Here is a 15,652-nt window from a genome sequence, read left to right as displayed (position 1 = left end):
AAATCAGTGTACAACATTTATTAAGTGAGGCACTATAGTGTAGTAGTTTTCACCTTTGCCACCTTTGCTCCTAGGTTCAAGACCAGGAGGTCACACAAAAGGAAGGACATCAGAGATAGATAGATAGATAGATAGATAGATAGATAGATAGATAGATAGATAGATAGAAAGGTATCAGCCCTCCACCTTCATACTTCACCCAGCCACCATCTCTGGACACCTTCTGATCCTGGGCTGCACCCCAAAGGAAACACTATATAAATGTCAATGTACTGACTACTGTAACCGTCACAGCCATAAAGGGGAAGCACAGGAGATTTTCTTCCTGTCACTCTAGTGGTGGTTCCTGGAAGTGCAGCTGTGATTTAGGGACAGATCCTCTTACATAGCAGTGGATGTGAGCTTCTGTGACACGAAACTGAAACTGTGGTCGGTTGGCAAAATGTGCACGCTCAATCTTTGCTGCTTGTTCATGCACCTCTACACATGTAAGGGAATGGTAACAGAAACTACTGTAGGATACACACACATATCCCATCTCAACCTCTGTGTTATATGTATGAATTGTTTTGGTCTCTACAACCAGTTCTGCATTAGCATTTGTGGAAATACGAAAGCAACGTATCCAATATGCATGTCAATTTTTCTCTCTCCAATCAAATAGAAAGCCTGTGAAGTAAATATCTATTTTCTTACTGCCTGGCTGTTTACAACAGGGGAGAGTGGCTATATAAACCACGTGTGGCAAATGAAGAATTTCTTTATCGGGAATCGGCTTGGCCAGCATATGCTGGATATAGGAAACCCATAGCATCAGTGGCTTCGTATTGGCTGCAGAGGTCAAAGGCTAGGGAAGGTCAAAGGTGTCGTCCTCCTTTCTCATCATGAAGTGCATTAACATCTTCTCCCTGTCCCATCTTATCCAGATGGCTAACCAGGCCAGAGGACAGATGCCCCATTTTAAAATATCTTAGGGATCCAAAACGTACCATCGAGAATAAATATGGCTGCATTTTTAGGACATCATATTTCAAAGGAATATGGATATGGGTGGATGGAGATCGCCTGCACTCAAACTGCGTTAACTAGATCTTAGCTGATTCTTGGTATGACTGCAACAGGTTGCTCTATTCACTATGTGTTTAAATTATATAAGTTTTCTTACATTTAATGTTTGGAGGGGAAACATGGAAGAAAGAACGTGAAAGAAAGGTGGGAGAAATTGGAAATTTGGGATCTCATTTAAGAAAAAACACAAATCAGATGTGTTAAATATCTTCAGTACTGTTCTTGATTTGTCCCAGGATTAAACCAAAAATGAAACCTAAAAAAATCCCACCTATTGATGTTTACAGTATCATCACATAGTGAGAAAATTTTTAATATTTTTCAGCTCTGATTAAAATCAAAACGCAGACACGGTTGCTGCTGTTTTCAATAAACAATCACTAAATGTTCAGAGAGAAAAAAACACAGAAACCTTAACACAAGGTGGTGACCTCACATGTGTGCCTAAGTAATTAAATCGCAGGGCCTTGGAGGACATATGCATTCTTCCACTTTTGCAAGAATATGTCACATGATCGCCAAAGCCACATGATTAATGTTGTAGGGACATTGAAGGGTGATTTTAAAGCTGCCAGAACAAATTCATGCATAATTTTTACTCTGCCATCAAAACTCCTCATTCAGTGTCTCACGTCAACCAATCAGCGCAGCTCATACACAGATGACTCCACCTCTGAGAGCTAGTCATTATTTTTACAGCACCAAAAGCCTTCCAAGCATGCCCACTGTCAAACGAATGGAGCCACTCCAAGTCAAATAGACTAGGGCACCCTGCCGAGAACTTTGGACTGGCCCTCATGCAGCGTCTCACACATATACACACATTCAAGTTTATAGCGTGAGGCTGTGAAAAGTACACACTTTCTCTCTCACACATCCTAACACACACGCACACACATACACAAACATATATGGCAGCTATCCTGCCCAGAGACCTCTGACTTGAACCTGCTGCTCTCACTCAGCAACACATAAATCACTGGGCTCTCAGCAGCACTGCTGGCCCTCATTGCCATGCTGAACTTGACTCCACAGGAATAAAAGTCTGTAACTAGATACAAAAACTAATCCAGACCAGAGACAATTGCTGGCACACAGAGGCCCTAGAGGTGCTGATACCCCTATCTGATGATATGCTGTCTCTGTTATGGGACCTGTGACTTCTGACTTCTGAAGCCCTGCTCAGTGCTACTGGTCAGAGACAAAGAGACAAGAGGAATGAGTGAGGACATGAAGGAAAGTGGACGATTAAGATATAACCTGTCAAGCCATCCTTAGTCATGGAAAGACCATTTGCTTCTTTAAACATCCCTTCTCTCCAGTTCTCACAGGTACAATGAAAGTTACAAAGCTGAAGGACTACAAAGCTCATTTTACCCCTCTTTCATTTGCATTTTATATTAACAAATACCACTACACCTCTACTTTTCAGGTGTACAAATTAGATTCTGCATTTTACACTACTTTACGGGTTTTTTTTAGCATTTGTAGAATGAGATTAATTAGCTGCTTTAAATTATTTTAGAAGGAGGGAAAAAATAAGCTTCTAAAATATGACTGGTTGATATAAACAAACCAAAAATCGTTAAAAATGACGTCCACGTGAAACAGCTACATTGTTAATTCTATGTTTGCATGTATATACAGCTACAATGATGATGCTTCTTTTTACTACAAAAAAAGATCACTCTACTCAGCACTCTGAGTATTTTCAATACTTGGCTAGATTAAGTTGACATTTCCTTTGATTATATAAATAAGTAAGCATTTACAATACTTTTACTGTTATATATATTAACAGGTTCATTAAAGTCAGGAATAAATTGGAGGGAATTAGGTGTACCACACAGACACCCACAAACATCCACCCACACACACACACACACACACACACACACACACACACACAAGAGAACATAATGCGAACAATCTGAAATCATACATCAAGCACTGACAACATAATATATGATCCTGCTTTCTGCAGGTGTTGCCTTCCTAAATACTGGGCATGAGCGTGTGAATAATCCAAAGTACTCGCAGTTATTAACAAAAGTGAAATAGGTAAGAAGTTAATCGTGCCTTTGTTATAGGTCAGGAAGATGAATGAGGCTATAATAAAAGACAAAACTCCATTTGGGCATTTCCATTTCCTTTTGTTGTCCTGTTAGTCTAGTTACGCAACTGGCAAGAAAGTACAGCAAAGCCCTAACAACACCCTGCTGTAAATAATCTAGGAGCCAGTCCAGTAATGTGGCTACCTCCCACACCACTCCCAAACTGTCTGTTGCACTCCTGCAGTACTCTGTAAGCCACCGTTCCAGCCCCCCCAGTTACAGCAGCAGGCCTGACTCAAGCTAGTAATACAGGAATGTCTCTGTCCACTTCTGTCATGATAGAGTGGCCACTGTTTAACTCTGATAACATCAGGCACCGGGGCCTACACAGCCACAGGGCTCCGAGACACACTTTTATGACTTAAGTATCTGGGGCTGATATCTACTGCAATCAGTGCTATACACCCTCATCACATACTTAGACAGATAGTGAGACGCTCTCTGTCTTTCCAACAGATAAACAGACACACACAACTTCAAAGGACATTTCCTTGACTAATATTAATTTTCTAGAAACGTAGTCTAACTTTAACCATAAGTATTACTTGCCATAACCTTAATTTTAGCCTCGAAACATGCCGATGTCTTTTTGAATGTTTGAATGCTGAAAACTTGCAAACCTTGCCAAACTATAACAGAAATTTTAAACAGAAAAATCCTAATATTGATTTTTTTGTTTATCTTATTATGACTAACCAGTTTGTAATGCCACATCGTTGGGGAAACTGAAATTACTGACTATATCAACAACTACAATGTATATGTGTGACATACATCACCCAGGTTGTGAGTTTAATGAGATTTTCAGATGCACAATATGATAGAAGTCTGAATCTGCAGCATTTGAAAAAGAGACAGAACCAAAGCTAGCATAAAAGGATTCATTGATGAGTATTATGGGGGAAGGACTTTATCGTCAGTAATAATAATAATAATAATAATGTTTTAATGATTGGGATGGAGACTGTCAGTCTAACATATCAGTCTAAAACCTTCAATACGTGTTTAATTGGCCCCTTTCTGTATGTGCGCACAGGAAAAGTAGCTGCTTTGCTTAAATAATTATTTAGACTGGACTTACTTCTCTCTTTTTTGACCGTTGCATTTCATTTGTGAGTGACTGGTTGTTGTAGACACTGCAAAACAGCAAATTCGATCTCAAAAATGCACTTTTCACAAACTGAAGTGCTCCTTAAGCTGTACTATGAACTGTGCTGTAAATCTGTTGCATCCAGTTAATAAAGCCCCACCTAAACCACTGCTGTCACTTGTGTCAGCTTATTGAGACACCACCAAGCGCTTTTACTCCTCTTTGACCTAAGAAACAGGGGTGTGTGTGCCATTTGATAGACAGTCTTACTTCAGTCTTTCACAATGATGGTCAGTCAAACAAACAAAAAGAGGGATGAGATGAGTTTCTCAGGGGAGTGAGGATAATAAAATCAGAGTGTCTGTGTGTCCTGAGAGGGGGCAATATTTGATGCTCTAACAAAATGAAGGTCTTTGGCGGCCCATCCTGGCAGTCTTTTAGCTAAAGCAAGCAGATTTCTTTGAAGCCTGTCCACCATGGCTGAAGAGCCATTACTCCCAGGTAGTTCTATACATTAACCATGCTACAGCAGCACAAGTGCATTACAGACAGCCGCCCCAGCAGGACCCAATTGTACTCCCTCTTGTTAAGTATTACCCCAACAGAGCTTTTGATTTTATTTTCATTTTTTTTCTCCACATGCCGCTTATCCTCCTCCCCAACCCCGATCAGATTAGGATCGATTGCTGCGTAGCAGAGCTTGCCCAGACAGAAGGACCAGAACAACGCTACAACGTGATTGTGCTCCTCAGGCCCCGCCTTGGAGACTATTCAGGCGACTAAATAGAATGATTTGCCCTTAGATGTCAAATTTCCTCCGAGACAAGGATGTCAATACCAATTAGATTGTCTGCAGTTGCCGTAGTTACGCTAGCCTGCCCCACACACCATTGCCGCCACCCCAACATCTTTCCCTCTAAACATACACTCGCGCTCTTTTAACGTCTCTCTCACATCTCTCTTTTTTTTTTGTAGGCAGAGTGGTGGTCTCGGCACCAAGCCTTTAGCCTCAAATCAGTTTTATGACTGGCGCTGCGCAGACATTAGGCTAACTCCATTAGCCTCTTGGAGATGGCCTGAGGGGATACTGAGGGGCCAAGGATGGGACTGGGTAAGGGTGTGTGTGTGTGTGTGTGTGTGTGTGTGTGTGTGTGTGTGTGTGTGTGTGTGTGTGTGTGTGCATTTAGCGAGAGGGTGAAGGGGTAACATTGTCTTACAGAGTCTTCTGGCATCTCCTTAAAGGTCACTGTCTGCTGGTCGGAGGAGGCAAAAGCCCACTGATGCAAGAACATAAACAAGAAAGAGAAGTGGGCAGAAAATGGATTAATGAACAAATGTAATTAGGAGAAAGGGTGGATGGAGAGAGTGGGAGAGAGGACTCTGTCTCCACTTAGCATCATGGCTCCTGCAGGCGCTTAAGTGCTAACATGACAAACAGATGTGGCATCGGCTGGCCAGACATAGGACGAGACACTCGGATACACATAGGGGCGCACAAATGCATCTTCACATGTATGAAGTCGCCAGCTGTCTTTTACTCTGTTTTCTAGTCCTCTAAAAATTGAGCACAGAAATAACATAAGAGAACTGACAGTAATTGCAGATGTTTTGCTAAAATCTGCAGAATTACTCATGAGAAAATAAAAGAGACTAAACACAAGTTCACAACAAGTTCAACTATGTCCGCGTGAGCAAGATATTAAGCAGCTGTGCAAAGATTAATTTATCTGGAACTCCTTCACAATGTCATATCAGGCGCTTCTACTGATACACTAGAATCTATAAGTTTTCAATTATTGTTTTCTACCTTTGATCTGTCAGTCTAGTGCTAAGTCCTCTATGTATTTTATTCATCTGTCAACCATTTATTCCTGCATATTTTTTACCATGATGTCATCATCTCAAGATTTCAGCTTAAAAACCTGCTGATACACTTTCAAGAGCAGAAAAGGTGCACTATCAGTGTCCCGATACACACTGATAGTGCAGAAGTTGTTCCATCAAACATTTGACATCACTAAGTATGTGTTAATTTCCTTCTATTTTGTTTCTGTGGTATTTGACACAATAATATGAAGTCTTATGCTTTGTTTTATGGGTTTCAATTATTATCAACAATAATTATTGGGTAACTGCTCCAATTTACTGATTAACTAAATTAGTATCTTTCAAGAAAGTATTCAAAGCATTCTGCTATTTTTTTAATAAGCTATATTCTGTAGCTACACTCTGGGAATATTTTTGAGAGCATGTGAAAATAAAATGTCTTACATTTAGCCCCATAGTCAAAATTAAAACTTTCCTGTTCTCAAAGCACCGGTTCAAATGTTTGAGATGCATGGGGAAAACATATTTTCCGTGTAAACACTGAAAACTTTCCATCACTTTAATGTTAAAAGCACACTGTGCACAACTGGCAGACACTTCCAAAGTAATATAAAGCATAACCAAATCCCCTTCTTTCACTATTCCACCCGCCCTTCTCTCCCCCTCTTTTCTAAGGGCACAGCACCACACAATCAATTGAGGAATGGAAACACGGCTTGCATTTTGAAGTTGGTTTAACCTTGCAGTGACACCTATTGCGGATGGTTTGAAATGGTTGAGAAGAATAGTTTCCGCATGCTGGATTCTGCAATTAGGCAGCACATCTGCTCCAGCAACAGCAGCAACAGCAGCAGAAGCAGCACCCTAGCATCCCCCCAGAAACTTGAATTTTGGCATTTGTTGAGCTTGCCGTTGGTTGTCAGCCAACGCAAACAGTTTCCACTGCACAACTGCGAATAATTTTATGAGATGGATTTCAACTGGACAATTAGATGGATTTCAGCTGTGAATATTTTTTTTTATAAAAAAGTGCCATGCATTTCCAATCTGTAAGTAAGGTGACAGATTAAGGGAACAGAAGAAACACAGATGCAAGTCACAAAACAGGAAGAGCACGGGGCTCAGTAAAACGAAGAGTCAACGAGGGATAAACAGAAGGAACGATGAAAGAAGGGGAGGAGACAGTGACAGCCATGAGACAGAAATTTACAACCAAATCATCAGTTAACCACTCCAATCATAATGGATCAAGCCATTAAATTTGCATCTTTTTTTTTTCTAAACAACCCTCAGACTGACACTGCCTACAGATCATTAGCTTGTATTGATGGCTGATGCAACTGCGCAGACCGAAAGTCTGAGAAGTTCACTGTTTGTCAGTTAATTCACCACATGTAGTCAGGAGCAAAACAAATGCCTTCCCTCTCAATTTACGCATGTCTCATTAAATGCAATCCAGTTATTTCAAGACTAATGCCTTTTGCTCTCAAGTTGGCATGTTTACTTTGGTCTCATTTTTCTTGTGCTGAATAGGCACAGAATGTGACCATTAAATATATTGCTGATGGAGAGACAAGGGGAGAGAAACATCAATATTAAAGGGAATTGGAGTTACTGCCGCCTGTGTTACATGACAGGCTATCCCTGGTGACATCATGACCAGGTCAGATAAAAACTAAAAAGTAAGCAGTGAATTCAAAATTCAAAATTAGAAATCGGTTAATAGAAAAAGCAAGTCAAGGATAAAACATCTAAATAAACTTTTAATGAATATAGTCGAGATTTTAAGATTCTTCGGTTTTACTGTACTTACTATACTCTACTTAAGTTTAAATTAAAAAGGTAAGAATATGATTTGATGCGACTGAATACACTGAAGCACTGGAAAATCAGATTGTTTGGAAAAATGAAAAAAACTAACTAGCATTTGCTTCACCATTATCTGTGAAATTAGCATCTGTGTAATGAAAAGAATATGTGAAACAAAGGGACCTTTGGACATGGCATACTCCATAAAACCTTACTTTCAGCACCTCTGAAATTAAACCTAAAGTCGCCCCAGAGGGGCTATTAGATGACAAATCCTTGCTATTGACCAGGTTCTGCCCTCTGCTTGCTCATGAGTGACGTCCAAACCTCTTTGATGTCCCTCACCACAACAACACCAGCTCCACTTCCTTTTCTTGAGAAGTACAAAAATGTGAGTCGCAACTTTTAGGCAATCGAAAAAGAGCAGGAGAAGGTTAAAGGGGCGAAAGGGGACTCACAACACTCAAAGTAAGCCAGATGTGGAAAACCGCGCTTGCTGTGGACCTGCATTAATGAAGGCGGAGATTCATCTAAGGGTGCTGATAGGCAACAGGATGCCGTGTGATAGGCCATTGCGCATACACTCACTCACCTGGTCACATGTGCTAGCAATAAGTTAGACTTGCTGCCACTCTGTTCAATCAAACAGATGGGATACGGGTGAGATTTCTCTGAGTTTTTTCACAGAGATGAGAAATAAAAGCATATGGGAGAAAGAGCATACACTGCTGAAATGCAGCATACATTGTGTAATCTGTAAGTAAAGGAGCTGATTTACATTTAGCACAAATATATTAAACTTACATACCGGGCCCGAAAACAGTCTTTTCAAGTGATGCAGTGCCACTTTTTATAGTAATAATAATAATAATAGCTTTTAAATGGGAAAAATAAACCATAGTGTCTATTAGTTTTTATCTGGACAATGATACATTCAATGAAAGCAAAACTAGTACTTAGTACAGAACATTGTATTGTATTGTATAAAAGCTTTTTTTGTGGCAAGTTTAAAAACAAAAATGACTCTTTTAGTTATAAAAACTTTGGTGATAAAACACAATAATTTTAAAGTGCTGCGAATAATTTATCCTAATATAATTCAAACATACATTTAGTGTGTGCCATTAAGTATCATTACCACAATGCTCACGGCTATTTTGTGTTTTTTTCTTTGTTTTTTATTCTGGTGGAATAAAATAATGATGTAGATCAAGGTTAATATCCAACTTAATTTACTATGTCTGTCTTTTAAGTCGTAATGTTATTTTCATCTATATTAATTTTGCTAATTTAAAACTAAATGTGTCTGATAACTAGAAAAAGAGATGTTTCGTTTTTCGCATAAATGGGCCGGTGTCAGTATGGAGAACAGTAAATCAGTACATATATGGCTGCAAATTGCTTTGTGACTTTAATTGTTATTATTATCATTAGTTCCAAAATTCTGCAATATTACCTACCTTAATGAAAGTCTTATAAGGAAGACCTAGACTCATGTATCTCTGTCTAGGAGACTCATGGGTATTTTCTTTTCTACACCTTTAAAACAGCAGAGAGATTTCAGAAAGGAGTTTTTAAGTAGAGCTGCACTGGTATTGCTACAAGACTTGTTTTTTGTCTATGATTTGATCATACCATCAAAGATACTAGTGCACTTCAAAGGTACGCAGAGTAATTAGGCATATGTGTACAGAAGACAGTATGTACACTGTAGTGTGACTCACGTCTCTGTCGCAGCAGTATCCCTCAAAGGCATTCAGCAGAGCATGCATAACATACAGTATGCCAAAGATCTCCACAATTTTAACTGTAAGGCATTTTTTACAGTAAAAAAATAACAGTTTGAATATATTAGCATTCACAAAAAGACAGCAGAAAGTGCTGCACGAAAGGAGAAGGAGGGAGGAAAAGAGTGAGGGAGAGCAGAGGGTGAATGAAAATGTAAAGACTGCTTGGAACACTTAAATTAAACTGTACGTGAACCCCTAAACGCCAACAAAATCTATTCTTCGTCGTTACACATGACCGCAAAGCGCTTGCAGCCATCATGCAGGAATGCTAGGTCGAGATGTTTATAGGCTTTAAACATATATATTTCCTTCCCAGGTAAAATAAGTAAAAGATCTTTGCTCAGTACTTTAACTTTAGGTTCTGATGTGTACTGACAGTTTGAGATTAGATGTGATATATATATATATATATATATATATATATATATATATATATATATATATATATATTTGTAAAGAAAAAAATGTAAAGAAAAAAATATAACTACTGATTAAAATCTTGGTTACAATTACCTCACCAAAACATCCACACTGTCGAAACAGCTACAAGTTTGACAGCGTTGTGGCGTGTAACTACATTGCTGGTTTTCTGATCTCTCATCAGCTGCTCTCAGTGACACATCACATTAGACTGGGACTGAACTGTGGTAATGATAACCACAGTTGCATGGTTACGATGGTATTTAAGAAGCCTAATGTCCTGTTTGTTTTCCTATGTGTTCTCTCAGAGGTGCTCTCAACCCAGCAAGAGTGTCATGATTGGTGTGTTTTTGTCTGTGTACATGTTCGGAGACACTCCCTCTCTTAATCTGGGCAGGCCTTTTTCTCCCTCTTCATGTGTCTGTCTCCCAGCTTCATTCAGTAACTCACTTTCCCTCACTCGCTCTTTTCTTTCCCTTTCTACTTCCCCTCTTTATGTCTGCTTGTTTCCTCCTCCTCCTCCTTCTTTCTTCTGCCCTTTCTCCTCCCACAGGGGTTGTATGCATTCCTGCCAAGAGGGGCGGAGGTGTCTGTGATCCGGCCTCGATAAGGACCAGACCTCGCCTCCACGCTACCCTCCCTCGTGTTCACCCTAGTCCTCACCCCCTCCCTGGGAAAATGGGTGTACCCTCCTCCCTGGCAGGGCACCGGCTCCCCTTTGAGTGTGCTGCCATGGCTGGCAGCAGAGACTTAACATGATTTGTTTCTCTGCTGCTGTGTGTTTGCATCAAGCCCTAGCACCAACCTCCATTACTCCTGTCAGAGATCCAGAGGGCTGGTTAGCTGGTGCAGATCAGAAGCGAGGCCGCCAGAGGCTGGATGTGGAGGGTTAAAGGGGTGTTAAAGAGGCTGAGGTAAGGACGGCTAGAGATGCACAGGGGTTTGAAAAGTCACATAATGGAAGCATTCAGCATTTTTAAAGTAAGTCAAGCTGCAGCTGCCTGTAAGAAAGAAAGAACAGAAAACAAGCACACACATTCACATGAAGACACACAAAACCATTTCACTAATCACTCAGTTTTATCCATGAGGATTGAGGGGTATGTCATTCTTCTTTTTTTTTCTCTTTTTTTTCTTGGTGTTTTCTAATTGGCTCACTTCCTGGTGCACTGGGAGACAGCAGGCACAGGAGCGGCTGCCCAGCCGGCCCATTGATCTTTCATCAGCCCATAGAGTTAAAGTTGAAGGCAGGAGGGAAAGGCTGGAGAGGCTGTCCCTCTTTTTATGGCAGCCTGCTGGAGCCTGCCTCAGATTGTTCCCTGTTTCCTCAAATTGTTTTTCATTTAGTCAGGCTGCAGCGCCGTGCTGCTCTGAAGAGGTGAGGTGGAGTGTCACAGACATTTAGGGGAGCACGTAACAGCTACAGTCTGGGTAGGTGGATACAATAGTATAGCACAACTGCTTTGCTGATAGCATTTTAGCTTCTATGTGTCTGTGTGTGTGTGTTTGAGTATCTGGACATATGTGCTACTTTAACCATGAGGTTTTCTCTGTATGAAAATGGCCTACAGGCTGAAGGGCTTTGTAGTAGATGATAACCTCATAGCCTTATGAGCGATTATCGTAAGAGTCCATTCAACTGTCTTTGACTCTATAATCTTATAAAGCTCTATTTTAGATATCATTACTAGAGCAGCAGTAATCTTAGATGACACACTAGAGTACCACTAATTTAGTGGGAGATGATATAGTATATTAAATTGCTTCACTTGATAATATTTCTATTAGTCAAAGCCATTTTAGATTATGAACAACTATAAGAGGTCTTAACAACTTAAGTTTCACTTGAGGGGCTAAAATTACCTTGATCAATTTGCATGAAAGCCATGGTAGTGGTCAAGACATCCACGTGACATCCAATCAGAGGGTCTAATCAGTATGTGGGTGTGGTCCGTTGTATCCCCAACAGTATTCCATTGATCTGAGCTCCAGCGCTGAGCTGCAGCAGTCATGTAGGCCCTAAATTGGTCATCTAACTGATATGTGATATTAGGATCCTTCTTCGAGGAAGCTCCACAGGGATCTGGTCAGAGGGAGAGAGAGAGCGAGAGAGGTGGGGGTTGAGTGAGAAAGAGAGCGAGAGAGAGAGACTTCAGATCACCAGATCAATTTTCACTGGACTTTGAATATTTCATGGAGTCTTGCAACAGATACACGAATAGGCTAAATAACAACAACCCCATCCCATCACAAACATACATCAGGTTGTGTAATCTCAACCAAAAAAAAAAAAAAACATGAACATAAATATGGTGTTTTTAATCCTTCATGAACTACAAAAAGGCTTGGAAATCAGAAGACAAAGCCCTACTGAAAGAAGAAAAAAAACATTGACTGCATTAATAGATTCCGGTGAAAGGAAATTTATTGCACAGCTCAGAAAGATCACTCTGAGAAGATGATGCCCAGACGCAGAGACACGCAAACACACATGGCCCCTTCACCCAAAGGGCCGAGTTAGGGGAATCATGTCTGGATTATGTTTCTAGTCCCAGCAAACATGTGGCTGATATAAGGCTCAGATAGTGACTCAGCCCTGGTTCTTAAAAGTGGACACAAAAGACAACCTCCTTAAAAAGCCCGTGATATAGATTTAAAAGATATGCCTGCGTGTGAGTGCATGAGCGCATTTGATTCACTTGTCTGCTTAATTCTGTCTGAATTGTGTAAGATCCTAACACGAATGTCTCATCGCTAAAGAAAAACTTAAATTACATGCTGTGTAAAGCAGACCGTAAATCTATCAGGACTCTCAGCAGTAACAATGCAAAGGGGGTAACACACTCTTAGAGCAATAACCCACACCTGACCCCTAAACCTTCGTGCATGGAAAGGATGTTGTTTCACCGACTGTCTTCAAGTACTTTCCTCTCAGAAAGACATCAATGAAACCAGAGCTTGTCATGCTCTGTATTTGTTTATTAAGTATTCTACTGGACTGGCTCACTCCCAAGATGGCTGTAACTGAGAGATTTGTTCATGTAGGCATTAGGGCTGGCTATCAGTGGTGAATTATTTATTGCAAAAAATCTTCCCTTCCTTGACGGATGAGGGAATATGTAGGACTGCTCACTGACTCTGCCTTGTATTAACAAGCAGGATGAAAACATTGTTAAAAACTGTACACTGATGCTGAGTTCGGGGAGAAAAAAAGGTGTGAGAATATTTATTTAGAGGACAATAACTGCAGTAATAAAATTGCAAACAGATGATCTGGTTATAAATTTGCCACAGTACACCGCTTGCTGGATGTCTATTTTTTCAAAGGAGATTTAAAATGTGTATTTGATAACTAAATTTCACTACTATATAAATTAACATTTCTAATTTAAGTGATTAAAGGTTATTTAATTTTTTACATGTTGTTTTTGTGCTTTTTTGTTTCAGCTCTTTATTTCAAAACTCCCATAAAGCTGTCAGCCTTTCAATGCCTCATTAAAATGTTTGAATGATGCATATTTAAAACAAAAAGAAACAGAATAACTGTGATCAACAGCAGCATGTGCTGTCTGCTTCCACTGACAAGAGCATCAAGAATTCCACAGGAGAGAAGCAGTGTTTGCAAAATATCAACTCGGTGGAACCCCGACTACTATTTCAGTTTATCTAATAAAATGGAAGCAAAAGAATAGACACAGGTCTTTGTGTGAGGAGAAAGTCTGTTACTATTGACATCTTTCCTGACAAATTTAAATCACAAATGATTTGTTCAAATAAGACTAAATCACATTTTGGTCCTTTTCTCTGCCCCTTTATTATGCTAGTTCTAGTAGTCTGAGCAGTGAAAGAAAAAGGGCAGAGGGGTCTGGCAATTGTCATTCAATGGCTGAGCCATTTTGGAAATCACCCTTCTCTTTTTGTTCCTGCTGCCTCCCGCTCTCTATTTCCTTATGGCACACTAGATGGAAGGCTTCCCTTTATGATTTCCAAGATACACGTACACCGCCAATCCCCTTCTTTCTTAGAGAAACAGGCACATATAAAATGACTGAATGAGTCAATCTTGCAAGCAAAAAAAAGGAAAAATCCTGGCAGTTCAGTTGACAACAGGATAACTATATAAAGCTGATTAAGCACTAATTGAAAATTCACATGAAGATACAAGGACGGTTTACACAGAGGCACCTTTTAGTCCTAAATCAAGTAAAATTTAGTATATAATTCTAGTCAATGTGACATTTGTAAACTTCAGATCCAATCTGAATAAAATTACCCTAGCCCTATGACCCAGGGACATCCAAGCAGTCTCACAAAGAGCCACGAAAAGGGATCCATGACCCATTTTGAGTCTTGGCCCATATTTCAAGAATAAACACCAGTGAGCCCCAGCATCATCTTCACTGAAAGAAAAAAGAAAACAACAGAGAGAAAAAAACAGAAAAGGAAAATGTTCCTCGCCCCAACTATTTAAAAAAAAATAACAACAGTGCAAGCATGATAACTACATATAACTACATAAAATCTAAGCTACCAATGGAACTGCTGAACATGTGCATGCTGACAGTGTGATGATGTTTTGAGCAACTGCAGACCTGCTTTAGAATGACCCGAATGTTAAGGTTTTAATCTGAAAGTAAATAAATAAAGAGTCAGGCATAGCCTCCAAGCTGCCAGTCTCACACTGAAGGAAAAATATTATCATCAAAAGGGAATGAAATTCACTGGCATCACCACTGGACACAAAATAACTGCTGACTTTATGCACCGGTGTGTGTGTGTGTGTGTGTGTGTGTGTGTGTGTGTGTGTGTGTGTGTGTGTGTGTGTGTGTGTGTGTGTGTGCTTTTGCGAACGAGGGATGTCTTTGAGGAGTTTTAACCCTCTGCCTAAGAATGTCAAACAGCGTGGAGTTTTGAATTGTGTGACTTCTACCTTGTCCTCGTCACAAGGTTGAATATTAATCCACAAATGACCTCCATTTTTCACACCTGAATCAAAACACTCAAGTTCTGACACACACACACACACAGAGTATATTTTCAGAGTAATCCTTATCACACCGTTTGTGCCAGCCTGCAATCAGACACCAGGTGATGTGGTGTGGTGGGAGGGATGATATGAAGCAGAAAATGTGAGCATGTCTTCAGTCTTGTAAAGGGCTTAAAAGGACTGCACTGAATGCTGGAGAAAGAAATGAAAATCAAGGTGTGAATCAGTTTCTAATGTGCTTCTGTGTGTGAACCTTTAGAGAACGGAGTATGTTAAGCTACTTTAACATGTTACAACAATAGTCAATGTATCAAAACCTCCAAACCTAATACAGGAGTAAGATAGCAGGTAAAACAGAAGTAGAAAAACAGCAAATAAATTTAAAAAAAAACTGGGTGTAGCCTATGTATTATTAAAAATGGACATTGTCAATTTTAGTGGTCATTTTGAAATCCATTGCTGTGATACTGCTCTGATTATTTTTTAATTATCAAACCATATTGTCTTCAAAAAATCGTTTTAAAACATATTCAGTTCTTTATATCAG

Source organism: Perissodus microlepis, chromosome 7 (assembly GCF_051167445.1).
Source record: "Perissodus microlepis isolate ML-2025 ecotype Zambia chromosome 7, ASM5116744v1, whole genome shotgun sequence".
Classification (NCBI taxonomy): Eukaryota; Metazoa; Chordata; class Actinopteri; order Cichliformes; family Cichlidae; genus Perissodus; species Perissodus microlepis.
Note: the sequence above shows the minus strand (reverse complement) of the source record.